The sequence below is a fragment of the Chinchilla lanigera genome, unplaced genomic scaffold, assembly GCF_000276665.1.
Source record: "Chinchilla lanigera isolate Chin_1 unplaced genomic scaffold, ChiLan1.0 scaffold00017, whole genome shotgun sequence".
Taxonomy (NCBI): domain Eukaryota; kingdom Metazoa; phylum Chordata; class Mammalia; order Rodentia; family Chinchillidae; genus Chinchilla; species Chinchilla lanigera.
The window spans coordinates 26,082,550-26,101,108 of record NW_004955418.1 but is presented as its reverse complement, the minus strand read 5'-3'; positions in this window follow the sequence as shown (position 1 = coordinate 26,101,108).

The following is an 18,559-nucleotide window of genomic DNA, read 5'->3' as shown; positions in this document are numbered from 1 at the left end:
TTAATTGGTGCCTCTGTGGAGAGAGGGTGGTTGGAGAGTCTCAATCAGCAGCTGTATTGCTTTGCCTCATGCATTTAGTTCTTGATTGAAGAGTGGAGAATAAATGAGCTATTTCCACTGAGCTGTTGTCCAATTCCTCCAGAAAACGATTTATATGGCAACTATAAAGACATAGGCAACTTTTTAGATGGCATATCTGTCCACTCAGAGTAAGAAAATGTAGAAATATTTTAATTACATCATTTCCTCTAAGCACACACACACACACACACACACACACACACACACACACACACGTATACATCATATATATATCCACTATCCCATAACCCAATGATTATTACATCTGGAAAGAAAGTTTTACTTGTCCTATGTTTTTATCATTACATTTCCCCAATTCTCTCTTGTCCTTACCTCACTGTTTTTTTTGTTTTTGTTTTTTTTTTTCCTTCTAGGACACGTCTTTTAACTTACAAAGATATTGGGACTTCCACGGAATAATTGTCCGAGAAGTCTTTCTAACTAGGCAAGTTCATTCCATTAAAGTAAAGTGAGCCATATTTCACTGGAATAGGTAGTGTTCTAGGATTCCAAAGCAGAGATAATTACATCCACAGGTCATGCTGCTTTTATTTATAGTTTTATTAAATCGTATTGCTTATTACCATGTTCAAGGCTATAGCCCACTCATTCTATTTTCTTCTTCTTTTTCTTTGCTGCTGAGGAGTCATCTGCCTATACAGTATACCTATTTCTAACTTCTCATTCAAAGGTTGTTTTATATTTCTTGCTTTTAAATTTATATTGTGACTCCTTCCACTTTGTGGAAATTTTATGTAGAAATCCTGAAGAGCTATACTATGAGCTCTTTGTAGCTCCTGCATCTGAATATAAAAAGCTGAAAATACAGCTTTCCCTACAATAAGCCTAGTTTCTTTCATTTACATGACAATCTCACTGCATATCTCTAGATAAACAAGTGATAAGACTATCAAAATGTAAATGTGAGATCCCCCTTTGGGCAAGTCAAAATTTAAACCTCAAATTCTTTGGAGATAATAGTTCTCACCCTAAGTAACCCATACAGTGAAGATCCAATATTGTGTCCCTTCCAAAGCAAATTGGAATATATAAAGGAATTATATCATAATAAATTGAGCCACTAACATGGCATGATACACTGATGATAGGAAGGAAACCAGTACAGAGTCATAGTTGTCTTCCAGTGAGAAATATTCAGTGTTTCGGTGGTTTAACAAATTCTTCTTTTCATCTACTTAAGGTGATGACAGTATGAAGGGACCCCCATGCCAGGCTAGGTCCCCTCAACCTCTCCTCATGTCCCTCGGGTCCTTCTTGAGTCTATTCACATCTCTTTGGTACTTTCTACCAAACCTCATGTCCATACATTTCTCCTGCCCACCTTCCACCCATCCATCAGAGGGTCCCAGTGAAGAGAACTTCCTTTAATTTCTACCTTATCAAATTAAGTAAAATATAAAAGGGATCCTTAGAAATCACATCATGGCACAACACAAAACTTGGCACATGAGATAAAAAGTGGTTGCATTTTCATTTTCTCAGCATGTCAACTTTCATCAATGTTATAAAACTTTGTATGCCTTTCTCAGTTGTTTTTAATGCGTGTATCTGCTTGATGGTGTATTATTCAGCTTTTCTGTCCCTGGAACAAAATACCCATATCTGCAACATAAAGCAGGAAGAATTGATTTTGGCTCACAGTTTCAGTGGGTGCAGTCAATGGTCAGTGGGCTCCAAGGCAGAAACAGCGTGGTAGAAAGGCATGGTGGAGACTTTTTGTTCACTACATGGTGACCAGGAGGCAGACAGAGAAAGAGAAAGGAGGAGGCTGGGGACAAAATTATGCTCTTCCAGATGACACCCCCAGTGACCACTTTCAGCTAGGTCCCACCTCTGAATAAGAGGCTTAGGAGACATTTTAGATCAGAACTGCAACAAATGACTTTAATATTGTAAGGGCCACAATGGTCTGACTGATTTAAAGCTGCTTTGCTTGGGTAATGGGAATGATATGTTTTCTTAAAAATTACTCCAGTGATATGTTTAACAGATTTTTATGTTAATATGTGGGTATTTTATTCCTTGTGAGATTAAATTCAAACTAATAAATATTTACAAGGAAATCTGTTTCAAAAATCAAAATTACTTCTGTGCTTTGAAGCTTTATTTTAAACATTCAGTTCCATTTTCTCATATATTGAGTATTGCTACAAACACTTTGTGAAAGAAAAATGAACCCTTTAAGGCACTAAAGAGGCAGGTAATTCATCAGTATTGTTATTGGATTCATAGATTTCTGACTTGAGATCATAAAACCCATTAAATTCAAGGGCATTTTTCTCCAAGGGTGGTTGGTAGATGTTGTGCAGGTGGGATTCTGTGTTCTTTATAAAACCCTCCTAATAATTCTTAGCACTGTTAGTAGTGGGACACCTGGCTTGTGTGTCTTTTTACACTGCAGTTGTTCTCAGCTTTGTCTTTGCGGTAGAACTTTCTGAATAGTTTTAAACAAACAAGCACAAAAACAACAAGCAAACAAACAAGCAAGGAATGCCCAGGCTGCTCCTCAAATCAATCATATCATTTCTGTAGAAATAGGAGATGTGCTTCTAGAGCTGTAAAAACTTCTCCCCAGTTGATTGCAATGGGAAATCAATTATTCCAAACATCATTACAATTAAACTCATGTAGATAACTTCCACTTACAAGAGGAAATACATGAGATAAAAAGAGCTTTTCAAATTGAAATACATGTTTAGATGGCTTTCTAATTCTGATCTGAAGAATGACTCCAAATCCTTCACTTTTCATAAATTCTCAGGCTTTTATCTATCCCAAATCCATGCCAAATTTGGATGAACATCAATCTAGGGGACATGTTAACTGATATGGTGAGGAGGCCAATGAACGAAGCAAAATATTTTTATTTTAAATTTTAAATAGTTTTTAACTTTTTAAATGGAAAATTGCCAACCTTGTTTAGATTTCTGAGGAAATTGTATTTTATTAAAATATTACTCATTGTATAGTAGGGCAGATTTTATTTTCTGTACCACAATTGCAGAGCATCAAGGTTACCACTTTAAACAGCTGTCAGTGTACAAGCTCAGTGGCATTAAGTACATGCACATTTCGATGCAAGCGTTAACAATTTTCCATCTTTCACTAATTGAAAATCTGTACCCATCAAGTAACAACTTTCCATTTCTCCAACCTGAGGCCCTCAGTGACCATTATACTACATTTGTTCCCTATGAATTTGCCTGTATTAGGAATCTCTGAACTGTAGACTAGTAATATTTGTACATTGCTGTATGACTTATTTCACTTAACATAATGTCTTCAAATATTGTCCTTCTTCTACTGAACACTCATGTTTCCTTATATTTTGCCTTTCAGTATATGCAAAACCCACATTTTAAAAATCCATGTATTGGTTGATGACCTTTGGGTGTTCTCACCTTTGCTTATGGTGAATAATATTACTATGCATGTGAGTGCACGGCGGATGTTTGTAAAAAATCAATAGAGGGCCAAGGATATGGTTTAGTGGTACAGTGTTTTATGAGCATGCTCAAAGCCCTGGACTTCATCCCCACTACTGAAAGAAAGTAAACAAAAATAAATAAATAAAGAATCTTGGAGATTTGATGTAGAATTTTTATTAGACCATTCAAAGGAATTAGTGTTAATTTTGTAAGGTGTTGTAGAAAAGGTATTACAAATGAAAATATATTTATTCTAACAAATACCATAATGAAATGACACAGTACTTAGAATCAATTCCAAAACCATTTTGGAAAGCACAGTAGAAAAGAAAATAATGAATTAAAAAATGTACAAAAAATCTGAAGAGAATGGGTGTTGAGTATATGGGGTTGGTGCATTGTGTCTCTCCTTGCATATGCATTTTAAGACACTTAAATATAAAAATGATAGTTCAACCTGATTGTTTGCAGATTCAATATTTGCAAGTTTGTCTTCTTGCTAAAGTGATTTGTAGCAGTGAAGCTGATACTCATCCTGGATTTGCAAACACACTCAGCACAGTGAACAATAGGAGTCACTAATAATATAGCTAAATTGTGACCAGAAATCCAAGGAGCATTGTGTGTATAAGGAACCCATGCTGGAAGATTTTACAACTCTTTTCTCCAATAGTTAATTCTAATAGTTACACATTATCTGACTGATAATACGTAGAAATCCATCATCCCCTCACTTCACATTTCTGGACTTGACAAAGAATTTCCTAGCCATTCTTCTCATGTCTAGGATTGTCTTCCTCACATCCACTCCGTACGAAGTCCTCTATGGTGCATTTCTCACAGTGCCCCAGTGATCGGCATCATTCTGAGTTCAAAATGCTTTCCCTGGAACATTTCATCCTGATCTAAGAATGGGGTCCAGTCATGTTGCTTAATGAAATTACATATGCTGTGTTTTTAAAAATGATGCTGCATGATTTTCTACTGTTGGGAAAGATACGCAAATTTTTTCTAAATTCTACTAGGAGTCTTGGCCACATAACGTAGCAAAAATATAAAACCCAAATTTCCTATTAGAGCCTAAAGCCCTTCCGTGAACTTATTGGCACTAGATCCCAGCCCTGAATCTCCCAGAGTCTGTTAATGCTGGGACAGCACTGAACTACCCGAGCTTGCTGGAACACACCAGAGCTCATAGTAACCACATTAAAGCCATTGTGGTGTGTTCTACAGTATTGAGAATGGACTCTACATGTACAATGGTATGAAGCAAGAAGCTTAATTAGGATATTGCCATAAACCTCCTAGGATGGTGGTAATTTAGTATAGATAGTAGCAGCACAAATGATCTAAATCCTTCTGGATTTAGATTAGGATATACTTTGGAATCAGGTTGACAGGGTATGGGAATGGACTGTAGGTGGGAACAATAGAAGAACTCTTACGTCTTTATCCCAGCTTTTACTAAGTTCTTCCAGCTTGTCTTGAACTTAGGATTCTCCTGCCTCAGCCTCCTGAGTAGCTGAGGTTACTAGTATGTAGTTCCATGCCCAGTGAAAATTTTAGTTTCCAGTGAAGAAGTGGGGATATTTCTAATCTTTAAAATAAATGTCCTAATAATACTTATTAGGTTATTAGTCAGGGAAGGTTTTTACCTTTTTTAAAGCAATATTTTAACAATATTAATCTTGAAAAGCAATATGCTTACTTTGGTGGTGGTGTTTATGAAGTAAATGTGGACACTAAAAACTACGTGGAAATGAAGACTTCTAAACCCACCTGGAAAGATTCACATTTAATTGGAATTATCCATAAAATATTTTGAACTTCTTTTCTGGTCAAGCTCTCATGAATATACACAGTAGTGATGTACATATAACTTGATCTGAACAATTTCAATTAATCTATTTTGAAACATTGGACTATTATTTTGTGAAAAGAAACAAATAAACCGTTTGGAATTAAAGGTGTAACGTTTAAAGCTCCTGAATACATTTTAACGAAAGAAAATTGAGAGACTAATGGCTCTCATTCTGAATATTGAACAAAATGACAGATTTGGGCCTTTTAATATTACTGCAGAAAGTAACATTTTGATTTTACATTTATTTCACAAATGTGGAATAAATACCTTGATGAACAGTGTTAAGGATTATGCTCTGTGCCTCAAATAGCGATACTGCACAAAACGACGGCTTGTTTCGGGCTTTCCTTTTTCTACCCCTTGGGTTACATGACTTTGTTCTGAGTCACACTCTCAGGGTTTCTCTCCTTCCTTGGCGACCACCCATAAAGTCTCAGCCAGTTACCAGTGTCCCCGGTGGGAGTATAATAGCATCCCACACTCCAGATGGTCCATGTCAGCTCCCCGGGCTCTCACAGTCAGCGCCCTCCCAGTCCTTCCCACGTGGCCCACCGCTCCCTTTAATCTGTGAGCGCTCTGGCGGCTTCTTACGTCCCACTGCTACCCTCCCTACAAACGTCAACACCCACTGTGGCCCCAACAGAGCTGAGCAGTTCTCACCATCGGAGCTTCGACCCCCCAGAGGACGAGAAGGCCCTCAGGTTCTTCCTCTCCAAGCTTCGGGAATTCCAAACCCGCTGTGTTTGTCAGGTTCTCTCAAGGTATTAAGCTTCAGCCGTTTCCTATTTCCTAGTTAGTGTGGCCATTCATCATGAATCTGTAGAGGCAGGCTTCCCTTTCTTGTGCGGTCTTCACACGTTCCCACTTTCGATCTTCCCGAATGAACAAGTCAAGCTCAGATCTTTGTCTCACGCTCAGCCTCTAGGATCCAAACGGCAGCGTTTCCTGAAAAGCACGCGGGTTCTATGCCTGTTGCCTGTGTTGTTGTCATCGCGGTTCTCTCAACAGTTCCCGTCTGTCATTTGTGGTAGAAAACCAATATTGCATTGTAATGGTTCACAGCGGACTTCCCCTGTATAATCAGTGGGGTAATACAGGAGTGGATGGAAAGACAGCAAACTCAGACCCGCAGTTTCAGAAAGGATCTCCAGAATGACACCACGATCTTGATTTTTACACAAAAAAGTCACTCATTTAGCAACAATTCATTGATCACTGTGAACATCCCAGGCAATCCTTTAAAACCTGGGAGTAGAGAGTTAAGATGTGGCCCTGCTTAACAGTGTATGGCCTACAAGGAGTCTCTTCTCCCTGACATTTTGAAATGATCAATTCCTGCTTTGTGGGGGCAACAGTAAGTATAGAAGACAATGTTGAGAAGGTGGTAGAGATGGGAGAAGACTGGGAAAGTGGGATCCATCACATCCGGAGAACTAAATTTCTAAGGCAACACCTATATAGAAAGTAACAATGTCTCTTAGACTCTGAGTGAGATGCCTGTCTTTGTGATTGAGTGGATTGGAGAGAGGGTTCTCTCTCTGGAGACATCTGTGAAGTACTTTGAAGGCACTGCTGAAGGACTACACTGCGTCTTCTCATTGTCCCAGCTTGGAGGGACTGACATCCCTTTCACTGAAGAAATCATAGTTCAAATGATCAAGTAATGTAAACTAGGCTTTGGCTATTGTTTAATTGGATGAGAAATACACTCAGGAGAAAGCTCTATTAGACTAAAAGAAATTCCTTATGAACACATACAGCTGTTTAATAATATATGGTTGCCTATACTGGAGAGAAGTCTGAGCTTTTTTCTTCCCTGAGATGTATGTTGTGTGTAGCGAGATGATTTAAACCTGGCCGGCGATGATTCCAGTCCTAATGTTGCTCTCCCAGGCACATAATAATGGTTTTCACTCATATCTTTTCTAAAGTTAAAAGCTAAAGCACAAGTTAAACAAATGTTTATAGATATCAGGTCTTACAGCCAGTGAAATTGAAACAAACATTCTTAAGTCGCTCCTTAGAGATGCACACAATTAATTGAAGACAGATAATTGCATATGTAATAGCATCTTGTATAATAAGCACCTGTTTACAAATCAAATTATTCAATTTGGAATCTCAAGTATATGCTGCCTATGCTTAATGAACCCCTTATGACTATGCATAAACATCTAGTTTATAAAAGCGTATTCTTTAATATTTTTATGATCACATGAGTTGTAACACAAATTTATACAGTGAAGACTGAGATAAAAATCAATTAACCTCTCCTAAGTTAAGATATGTAATATATTAGGTACTTCTCTGAGTAATTTCCTGCTATGGTTTGAGGCTTACATGTTTATTTGCAAAATTTGTATTTTAAACAGTTTTTCTATGAAGGAACATATACTGTAACAGATTTTCAAACACGACTGATAAAAATCTGAAAAGCAATTTTCTAAAGATGTTTGAGAACAGCAACTAAGCTTCTGCTCACTGTGAAAATTGGGTGCATTAGAATTATCTGTTTAATCCTTAGTTCCTTTGGATGTTATTATGCACCATATGTAGATTACCATGTGACTTTCACAAAGTGAACAAAGAACTTACCCCTGCACATGAATAGATGGATCTGACCCACAACTCTGAAAACTGGGGGAAAGAGTGTGCTGCTATAAGCTCACATCCTGAAATCCCACAGGATTTAAAACTCAGCTCAATACCTCCAGAAATGAGCAAAGCAGAATAGTTGATCAAAGCTTTAGCATCAATTTTATTATCAGTAAAAACAGATTAACATAGCACTTACTGAGGTAGAAATCTGAGCACTAAGTAATCTTTATCAGGTCCTGAAAAACCCATAGGAAAATAAACATAATTATTGCTCTTTCAGTTAAGGAAAGAGTTATTCCTATTATATAATGTTTCATAATTTAATTTCTATCATTTTCTTTGTACTGGGAATTGAACTCAGGACCTTGTGCTTGCCAGGCAAGCGCGGTGCCACTGAGCTATATCTCTGTCTCTCTATCATTTTTATAGCCAGTTTAAGAGAAGAAAAAAGGGCAAGACAAGAAGCCAAAAGACTCTCAAATGGGTAATGAATGGCACAGATAAAATATAATGGTTTTGTGTGCAGGGCAAAATGAAGTAGGAATAAAATTAAGATTCATATGGTGAAGTTAGTGTATTCACTGGAAGGTTATGTGAACACACAGATAAATAAGTGGCAAAAATATCATAAAAGGTTGAACTGTAGAATGCCTGCAATAAATAATAAGTAGATTAGTATTGTTTTATGGATCTTGGGCTTAGTTTCAGTTCTGAAAGATCTCCGATATGAAAAATAAGTTAAACATTAGAGAAAGTAACATTACTTTTTTCCTTTAATTCTCATTTATTTCCCATTAAACTGTGCAACCTCAGGGAAAATAGAAGTGGTTCTTCATTCTAGATAAGCACACGGGAAAATCCTATCCCATTTGGGATGAAGATAAAGCACATGCTTATTCTATTTTCATGCTTTTTTTTTTTTTTTTTTAGTTCTAGTCAATAATCAAATTTAATTTGCTTTGTAGTGGTAGTAAACAAAACACAAAGGAAATACCTGGCATTGGTTTTCCCATGTATAGAAAACTTGGGAGAAGACTGCTAATTAATTACTTGAACATTATTGTTTTAAGCGTTCATTTTGGCGACAGAACATTGACTGAATTGGGTAAAATTTGCTAAAAATCTATATTAAGTTTACCTGGCTTCTAAAGTAAAATTGCATTGAACATAACCCTTATAGCCTCAGGGTGGGAGGAAAGATTTTCAAATGTGTTTTCTTTTTCTATTTTGTTCCCTGCCTGCCTCTTTCCATGTTTTCCATCTCTTCCTCTCTCTCCCTCTCTTTTTCTTTCTTTGTTGGTGTTTCCAAAGAGGGTTAAGTTATGCCCACTGTTTCTTTTCTAGTGGAACAGAAGACATTCTTAAAAATTTATTTTTAGTCATTGACTACTTATGTCTATGATTTGACATAAATTAGGTTTATATCATAAACTAGGTTTAAATAGAAAAGACTGATTCTCTTATAAAATATCCATGGAACCTCCAAACTCATGATAGGTATGCCTCTTTTGTTTACATTTAGGTAGAAGAATATATATAAAGGCAGAGAGACAGAGAGACAGAGAGAGAGTGAGCGAGAAATAAACACACTTCCATCTCATGCTTTGAAACATATGAAGCGCACATATCATGCAATAACCAAAGCAGGAGGCTTCCTGCGCCCTTGGGTATCACAGCCCTTGTGTCTTTGATGGACAGCCCATAAGCTTGCTCATTCTGCAGCAATTTTCTCCATGTCCAGCAGTCTACATCTTTTCATGAATGCAATGGATTACTGGCTGGAACATGATAACAGAAGATATCTGTAGTTCCATTAGATACATGAGCAGTTATGGAAAATACCGCAAATTAATAAAGGATTCATTACTGGAAAGATGATATTTCAAGCTAGCTTTTCAAAATAGGAGGCTGTGGCTTTATTTTTGCCTGTAATAGTGAAACAGAAATTGAAAAAATCTTATTTATTCTATCTGTCTTACTTCATCCTTTCCAACTCTTTGTACTGTAACTTATTTTTCCCTTGGTTATTGTTTGAAGATAAATGTTCCAAACATGATGGTAATGCAGAGGGAATAAATGGTGTTAGAGCAATTTGAGGCATAAAGCCATCAAGTAGCTATCTTAGAAACTGTGAAAGAAAAAATATGGCTGCATGCAGAATATTTATATTGACAGAGCTAACGTTTCTTTTAAAAAAGTGTATCAGCTTTTTAGAAACAGGAGAATGTGATTTGTTGCCGAAGAAGGCATAGCAACCTTCATAGTACTCATAAATAGACAAGAAAATGTTCAGAAGTACCATAGGGTAACAGCAACTCTGTTCACTTCAGAGCCTGGAGCCACAAAATCTGATTCTTTTGTTTGTTTTAAATTCTGTAAAGGAGGGGCTGGGGATTTAGCTCAGCGGCAAAGCGCCTGCCTGGCAAGCACAAGGTCGTGAGTTTGGTTCCTGGTACCGGAGAAAAACCAAAATAAATAAATAAATAAAAGTAAATAAATAAATAAATTCTCTAAAGGAAATGTTGTTGAAATAATCTTACCTTCTCATTTTCTACCATTTCTCCTGGAAAAGTTTTTCCTTACTTGAATCTGAACAAAAAAAAATGAATCACAGAAGAATTTTCAATGGATGTTCATTTATTTCCTTAATGGTATGTTCCACATTTTAAAACAAAGTAAGAAATGAAATGTGTCATAGCTATTGTCCATTTGATGCCCTTCATGGTTTAACAAAATTCTAAGTTCTGTGCTGATTTTGTGAAAAGACCATGACACTCTGATTCATCTTAGGGGGAAGTGCTGTCTATTTTAGCAAAGACATGTCCAGTAATGTAGAAATAGCAGTGCATGCACTCTCTGTCTCTACAACCAGTGATGGCTTGAGATAAGCTGGTTGTTGTGCATGGTTCTTATCAGCTCCTCTCTGTCCCCTGTCTGTCAAAGTTGTCCATTTGCATGTGGCTGCCTTTCGAATACTTGCCACACTGTGATTGCATGGATGATTCTCTTTGATTTTGATCCCATCACCGTATTCTAACAAGCTGAACCAGTGACTAATCATTCTAACAATTTTGAGTATCTACCTTGTGCCATGTGCTCGGTATGTTGGTCATTTGACTTCTCCTTTTTGTTTTCTCCTCTTACTTTGTTAGTAACAGAAGCTTTTAGCACTATCCTGAGATACTAACTGCAAGCTTCCTATAAACCCCAGCAGAGCATAATAATTCAAACTCTGTTTAAGTCTATATATTAAGAATCTCTCTGAGGCTGGAGTGAGGCAGTAGGTATAGAATACATTTGGGAAAATGTGGGTTCTCTGACTATTTCTCAGTTTGACTCAATGAAATGCACGCAGTTGCACCTACTAGACAATTTTTTGGAAAGGGAGCACTTGTGCAACTCTGTGTCCCTAAGACACACAAACAATGCATTAGAAATAATAGAACACTGGATATTGCCTTAGATTTCTCTTTGCTAGGAAAAATACCCAACACCCAAAGTTTAAGGGGGAAAGGTTTATTTAGCTCACAGTCTGTAGAGGTTTCAGTCCATAATTGGCTGGCTCCAAGGCAGGTAGCACATGGCAAAGGAATAATTGTTCATGGTGGAGGAAAATAGCCAAAGCAATAAGAGAGATGAAAAGAGAGAATGTTCTTTCTACCCCTTACATTATATCCAGACTTTTAGGATTATGGCTGTGCCAATCCAGCCAGTAGAATAATCCAGCAACCATCCACCCTTAATCCCAGCACCCTTAATCCCAGCATTGCACTATCAATCAGTCACAAACTCTAGATTCAGTTGCCTCCAAAACACCCTCACCTAAAAGTGCATAAAGCTTTGGGGTCATTCTGACACAAGCCATGACAGATATTTTATGTGAATTGAAGAAATTCCTGTTTGTAGAAGCTCTGGAAAATATCCTATTCAGAAAACTTTTCCAGAACTTTAGCTTTCTCACTGAAGCTGTACTACAAGCCATTTATCTCCCCAAGTCTGCAAATAAGGTGAGACTAATTTAAGCTAAATTATCAGAATAGGAACTGTGGTATTTTTCTCAATTTATTACCTTAGTTCATGTACCTATTTTGCTATTAAAATTAGAGTCTGAAAACTAAGATTATAATAAAGAATTACACATATTTTCTATCGGTTTCCATTATAAACACCAATTGTCTCATTATTCAAGCAGTTGAGAACATTCATTGAACTGTCGTTACACAATATATATATATCATGTAGACCCTGACCTTAGTAGGACTGATTAGATTAATGGTCAGTAATTTTCTTGCATTATATCCTTAGCATAAAATTTTTTAAAACTATAAAAATATTTAAAAATTTATTTACATTTCAATATTTGCTTTCTAATGTAGTGGTATTTAGGAAAATTTAAAGTTTTGTAATTACCATTTACAATACTTTCTCCTTATAAATTATGTACATTTTTTTTTTTGAGACAAGCTTGTGCTGCATTGTCTGTGTTCATGGGACTGGCTTCAACTCTTTTTTTTTCCTCCCTCTTAGTCTTAAGTGCCTGGGACAATAGATCTGTACCTCTTTGCCTGGCTTTAAGGATATAATCTTTCAATAGATTATATTTTAGGTGGGAGAGATTTATATTCTAATATGAACCTCCTTTTCTAAATCCTGCTTCAAATAGGTACAATTGATACATAACATTTTTTTAAACTGTGTTAATTTTGTTTTGAGATTCCCAATTCCAAGGACTAAAAGCATTATTCCCCAATAACACTTGTTTAGATATCTATGCTCTGGGCTGGTGCGCTTTCTGTCTGTGAAAAAGACACCTGAAAGAATCCTCATGAAGGAGGAAGGACATATCAGGGCTCTCAGGGTGCAGTCCATGGCGACACAGAAACGTCAGGGCTAAAGGTTGTGCAGGACAAAAGCTGCTCCCCATGTGGCAGCAGAGACACAGGCTACCCTGGAGGCTTCTTCTCTTCTCTTTTTCTCCATTCATGTCCCAAAGGCTGCTGGATGATGTTAGCTACGTGCAGGGCTTGTGCACCTCCTCAGTGTGCTGTGTGATCTGTCCATCACCCCAGCAACACCCTCACATACACACCAATAAGTGCTTTGTTAATTCCCCAGGTGATTCTCAAGAGGATCAGTTTATCACCCAAGAATATCCATCCCGATTTGATCTTTCCATTTTAATTTTATAACCTTGAGTCATATGATTTACGAGGCAAACAGTTCCAAAGATTGTCAGGAAAAGTGTACATTCTTTGTTCATTGAATAAGAATTCAGTAGACTGTGCAAAGCATGATAAAAATATTTTAGGAAAAGGAATAGTGGAATTTGGTTCCCACACTGAATCAAACAGTTTATAAGGATTGGGCTACTTTATTTTAATATGTTTTCTCCAAGTTACTATCATCCTAATTTAAAATATTATATAAAAATGTTACCAATTATTTCTTTATTTTTTCCAAAGTCTTTCTATATTCTTTACTCTGTATTTAAAATTATATAATTGTTTATTTTATCTAAATTTTTAAGGGAGTATTAATCTTTTCTTCTTGATTTTCCAGAGAAATAATGGAGGACAATTATATTTTAACATAGTGTTCTACAGAAAACTCATGAAATAACCTTTTAACTTTGAAACCATAGCAGGGAACATTTGTATAATTGCATGAATAGCTTTACATTATGGCTATCTTAATTTCTAACTGATTTGTATCAAGAAAAACAGGCAACCAAGCACAGACTTAAAAAGATATGAATAAAAATTGAGAATGACTTTTGAGAAATAATCTGCAAATATTTTTAAAACAAAAAGAGAGATAATTTTGATAATCCTAGTTATTAGTAAAAGAAAATAATAGGTGATATTATGAGAAAAGTAGAGGAGGGAAGTTATACCCTTTAAGTTCCTAGAATTAGTTTGGAGAAACATATTTGAGATAAGAAATTTATGTCCACAGATTTATTAGAAAGTAGAAAGAAAACACCAGAAATCTGAGCATGTTATACAACTAGATTCGTTATTTTATTTTTGCTTAAGGTTTTCAGAAGTTTCATACATAGCTGTATCCAAGAGTTTCCAACTTATCTGGTCATTGGAAAATATGCATATTACTCTTAAAGGAAAACAATTATGAATCTACCATATATTTTTTTTTTCTTTTTGTTTTATTTTTCTCCGGTACCGGAAATCGAACTCACGACCTTGCGCTTGCCAGGCAGGCGCTTTGCCGCTGAGCTAAATCCCCAGCCCCCTGAATCTACAATATTAACATAAAATAGTTTAATTGCTATGGTATTTGAAAGGGTAGAAAATAAAATCAAATGAGTCCCTTATGCTTACAGCACTCTCAACACTATAAAGCCGATGTTATACATCAAATATAAACTATAAAAGGTCAAATTAATAGTATCAATTTTATTTGACCACTAGTGCTGTGTTGCTGACTCTAAATTGTTTTCTGTAACATGAATACCCGTGACAGACTCTTCCTAGTGAGGTGTCATAAAAATTTCAATTTCAAATTATCCTAAGACTTTTATGTGTGAAGCAGTGACACTAGTTGTTGTTTTGGTGTGAACTGTTTTATTGTGTCTGTATTTCCCCCTTCATTAGCCTGTGACAAAGTGGAGCTACTGTCAGCTTCACGCTACAATAAATACAAATGCTGCCACTTTAATACAGTAATATTTGGTCTCAGGTATCTAATGCACCATTAAAAATAGCCTTCTTAGCATTTTGTTTGTTTTTAATGAAGCATCTGGGAATCCCAGAGATATGTTGGGAAATTGACATAGAGTCTCAGAATGTAGTGGAGAAATATGAGATCACCGATAAACAAAACACAGGAAAAAAATCTAAAACCCCAATATCACCTATCAGATTATGTTGGTAAAGAGAAAAAAAACTATCAACAAAGAACATATGTAACAAGAGGGACAATTTTCCAAACTCCAAAAGAGAAACTTATTAAAGCTAACATTTAAAAGTGAATGAACAAGCTGAATTTATAATAGTGAGAACCATTATAAATGCTGGTCTCCTTTGTTTTCCCGTTATTGATTTCAGGGATAATGATGCTCCAATGTGGAGGGAATTTAAAGGTGGCTGAAATTAGGACAAATTGCAGAATAGCAGGAGCTCAGAGAAGGATACAGAACTTCTAGTCAGTTCAGAACCCAAAACAATTGAAGTGGGAAGAAAAGGTCAAATATTTTCTGTTTTTCTTCCAGGATTTAGTTTTGGATGTAGACAAGTCTTTGTCCTTCTTATGAGCTGACTTCTACCTACCCTCAAGATGCTATTCATTTTCTCTTATTTTAGTTTGTTATTGTTGGCATTATAAGGCTGAATATCCCCCGATACTTGCCCGCACAAGAGGAGAAACCTTACAAGAGAGAGAGAGAGAGAGAGAGAGAGAGAGAGAGAGAGAGAGAGAAGAAAGGACCTTAACTGGGTCATCCTCCCGCGGAGACAGATAATGATCATGTGGCGGTGGAATTCATGGTGTTCAACAGGTAGGTTATCTCCATGCCATTCCGTGTGGGTGATTTTTCTCCTGCGGCTATTGAGATGTTAATTCAGTCACAGTTTATACAAAACTTTCACAGGAGCATCAGCCTCACTAATTTTCAACCAGAATCTTTCCTATTATATTCTCCAAATAGGAATTTGATGTTGATATTTGGGTTAATAGAACAATTTAAAGCAACTTCACTGTTTAAAAGTTTCACTGACAGGTCTAGTTCCAAAGTGATTTTTAACTGTGATAAAAGGGAAGATAATAATGGAAATGTGAGAGATACATGTTTTCCTAAGATTCACTAAATGTGCAAACTCTCAAAAATATATTCTGTTTGCTTATCTTTGCCAGTAAAATATTAGATTGTGATAATAAAACCTGCAATCACACATTATTGTCATTCTAATGTGTACTCCATGTGTTTGCTTAAATATATTTAAATAGATGAAATCTATATTCTCCTCTATTCTGATTTCCATAAACAATGCATTATAAATATTTTGCATTTTCCTGTATACCATTTTAATAATAACCAAAACGAACAACTTTAATTAAATTGTAAAAGCAGAGAAGTCAGTAACGCTGGAAAACTAAACAGAAGTTACCAATTAATCACTCACATGTCATCACTAATATTTTCAGTTACAGTGTTTAGTTACAGGGTTCAGACTGCTTTTCAGTATGTACCTGGATTTACACATCTTTGTAGCAATTCTGTTGCTGCACACAGCCATCTCCTAGCTTGTTGGCACTTGGCCACAATGTTCTCCTGCTGTTAGGCATGGACTGTAATAATTAAAGGATGACCAGCTCAGCCCCTAGAAACTCATGTGACACAGCTCCAAGGTATTGTGTGGGCCCACTCTTATTAGAGGTGAATTTATCTAAAGAAAAATGAAGGCCAGTGGACTCTACATTAGCCTGACACCTGAGGTACAATTGATTAACACAGTGAAAGTTAAATTAAAAGTATACACTTTTAGAAATTACTGTAAAAGTCATATTGCCTTGAAACCCCTTCAGAACCCTTCCTCTGCCTTTGAGCATGCTTTTCTTCTTTTTCTTTTCTTACAGTTAAGCTTATTGGTACATTTTACATATACACAATGATCCATTCATTATGGGGAATGTGTTCTTTCACGCGGTAGATCTTGATTCTTCTTTTTTTCCCATTCTTCTTCCTCCCTTCAGCCCCTCTTGCAGTCCTTATTTAGAAGGATTTGTTTCCACTTTATCCTTATTTTCTCATTTTTTTCTTCTCCCTTCTCTCCACATTTTTCTTGCCACTTTCTGAAGCTGTGGCTGCCTCCATGTCCTAAACTGATTCAACATCTTGATTGTTCTTGGTCATTTGAATTGAGAACAAAGATTGGAACAGATGGGTGAGCATACAGTGTCATGTATTTATGAGCTTGTATTTCTATTAGATGACACTCAACATTAAAATTAGTCACATTTTTTATATCTGGTGAAGACACTCACAAAAGCACCTTTTGGAACTGCTTCAGAAAGTACCAAGAATGATGAAATAAGTGTGCTCAAAACAAGGAGGTAGAAGATTTTGAGGGGGGTTAGTAGTAATGTGTGTTTTACTGTATGGTTCTAGAAAATTTAAGCAGTCCCTGTATATTTTGATCACCACTCCTTACTGTCTTTCCTGAAAGTTTTTCTTCACGTGCTCTTTCCATGGATGTCAGACCTGCATCGTTATCTGAAGACTCTCCCTCCAACTCCTTTTCCTCCCCCATATTTTTCACAGGCAACTTACTAACCAGTCTCTCACCTATTTTATTCTGTTCTAGTTATTTTTCTAAAAACGTATCTAGGCAGTATTGGAAGCAGTAAAGAAATGCATAGGATGTACAGAATTTTGGGACTGGCCAACTGACTGTCCCATGGGCATGGATGATGTCATTAACATGGCATTATGGGCATTATACCACAAAGGTCCTCAGCTGACATTAGGGCCCATGTGGTCTCCATGTAGGAAACAGAGTCACCATCGTGGGCCAAATAATTGCTCGTTTCAACAGAAGATGATTGGATTGCTTGTACAGAATAGGGTCAGGCAGAAATCAGCATGGAAGCTGAGTGATCACTACAGGCCCCTCTTAATACTCTCAGGGCCATGGCCACTGAGGAGAAGTTCCTAACAGCTATGGCCTGAGGAACAGAAAGTGGCTATGCACGTAGGCCCTCAGAAATGGGAGTTAGGATCACAGCCCAAGCTTAGTTACTAAGATCCGCCATTGTGCCGGCTGAAGGCGAATGCACAGTTCAGAACAGAAAGAATGAACATGGCCTGTGGTCCCCAAACTAAACACAGTGGTGGGTGCTATATTGTTTTGTTCTGATCTTTTCAGTTGATCTTTAAGAAGGAAGGGCCTGGGGCTGAGGATTTAGCTCAGCGGCAAAGCGCCTGCCTGGCAAGCACAAGGTCGTGAGTTCGGTTCCCGGTACCGGAGAGAAAAACAAAACAAAACAAAAAAAGAAAAGAAGGAAGGGCCATTGGAAACTCAGAGAGATATGATCAAACCTAAATTTAGGGTTAAGATTTTTATGGTGCAGAGGAGGGAATATGGCAACTGTGAAATTGCAGTACTCAGGTCCGGTGCTGCAGGGATCATAGAAGCTGGACAGAGCTGCCTCCGCCTTTTGGGGTGCACCACTAACCACACTGGTGCGGTGGCCACACGTCCCCAGCACTGCTTACAGTGTCTGAACAGCATGCTTACCAATGGCAGCCCTTCAAGGGCTGGACTTCCTGTAACAAGTCCTCCCTAGTGGCCTGAGACAATTACAGTGATGCAGCTCTTTGGGACTCTTCCTGTCAAGCCTGTTCTGCTTCCGCCTTTTCTTCACAAGTGAGAGGCTTAGCATTGCGTTCTAAATGCTCCCTGCCTCTTACTTCCTGCCTGTGATCCTTGGGAGACTTGTCCTGCGCTAAATTTATCTGTTTCTCAAAGAGCTCAGAACTAACAGTCACATTCCAAACCTCCTCACAGCAATCCCTGGGGGAAATGGAACCAAATTGCTCATCACAGTTAAT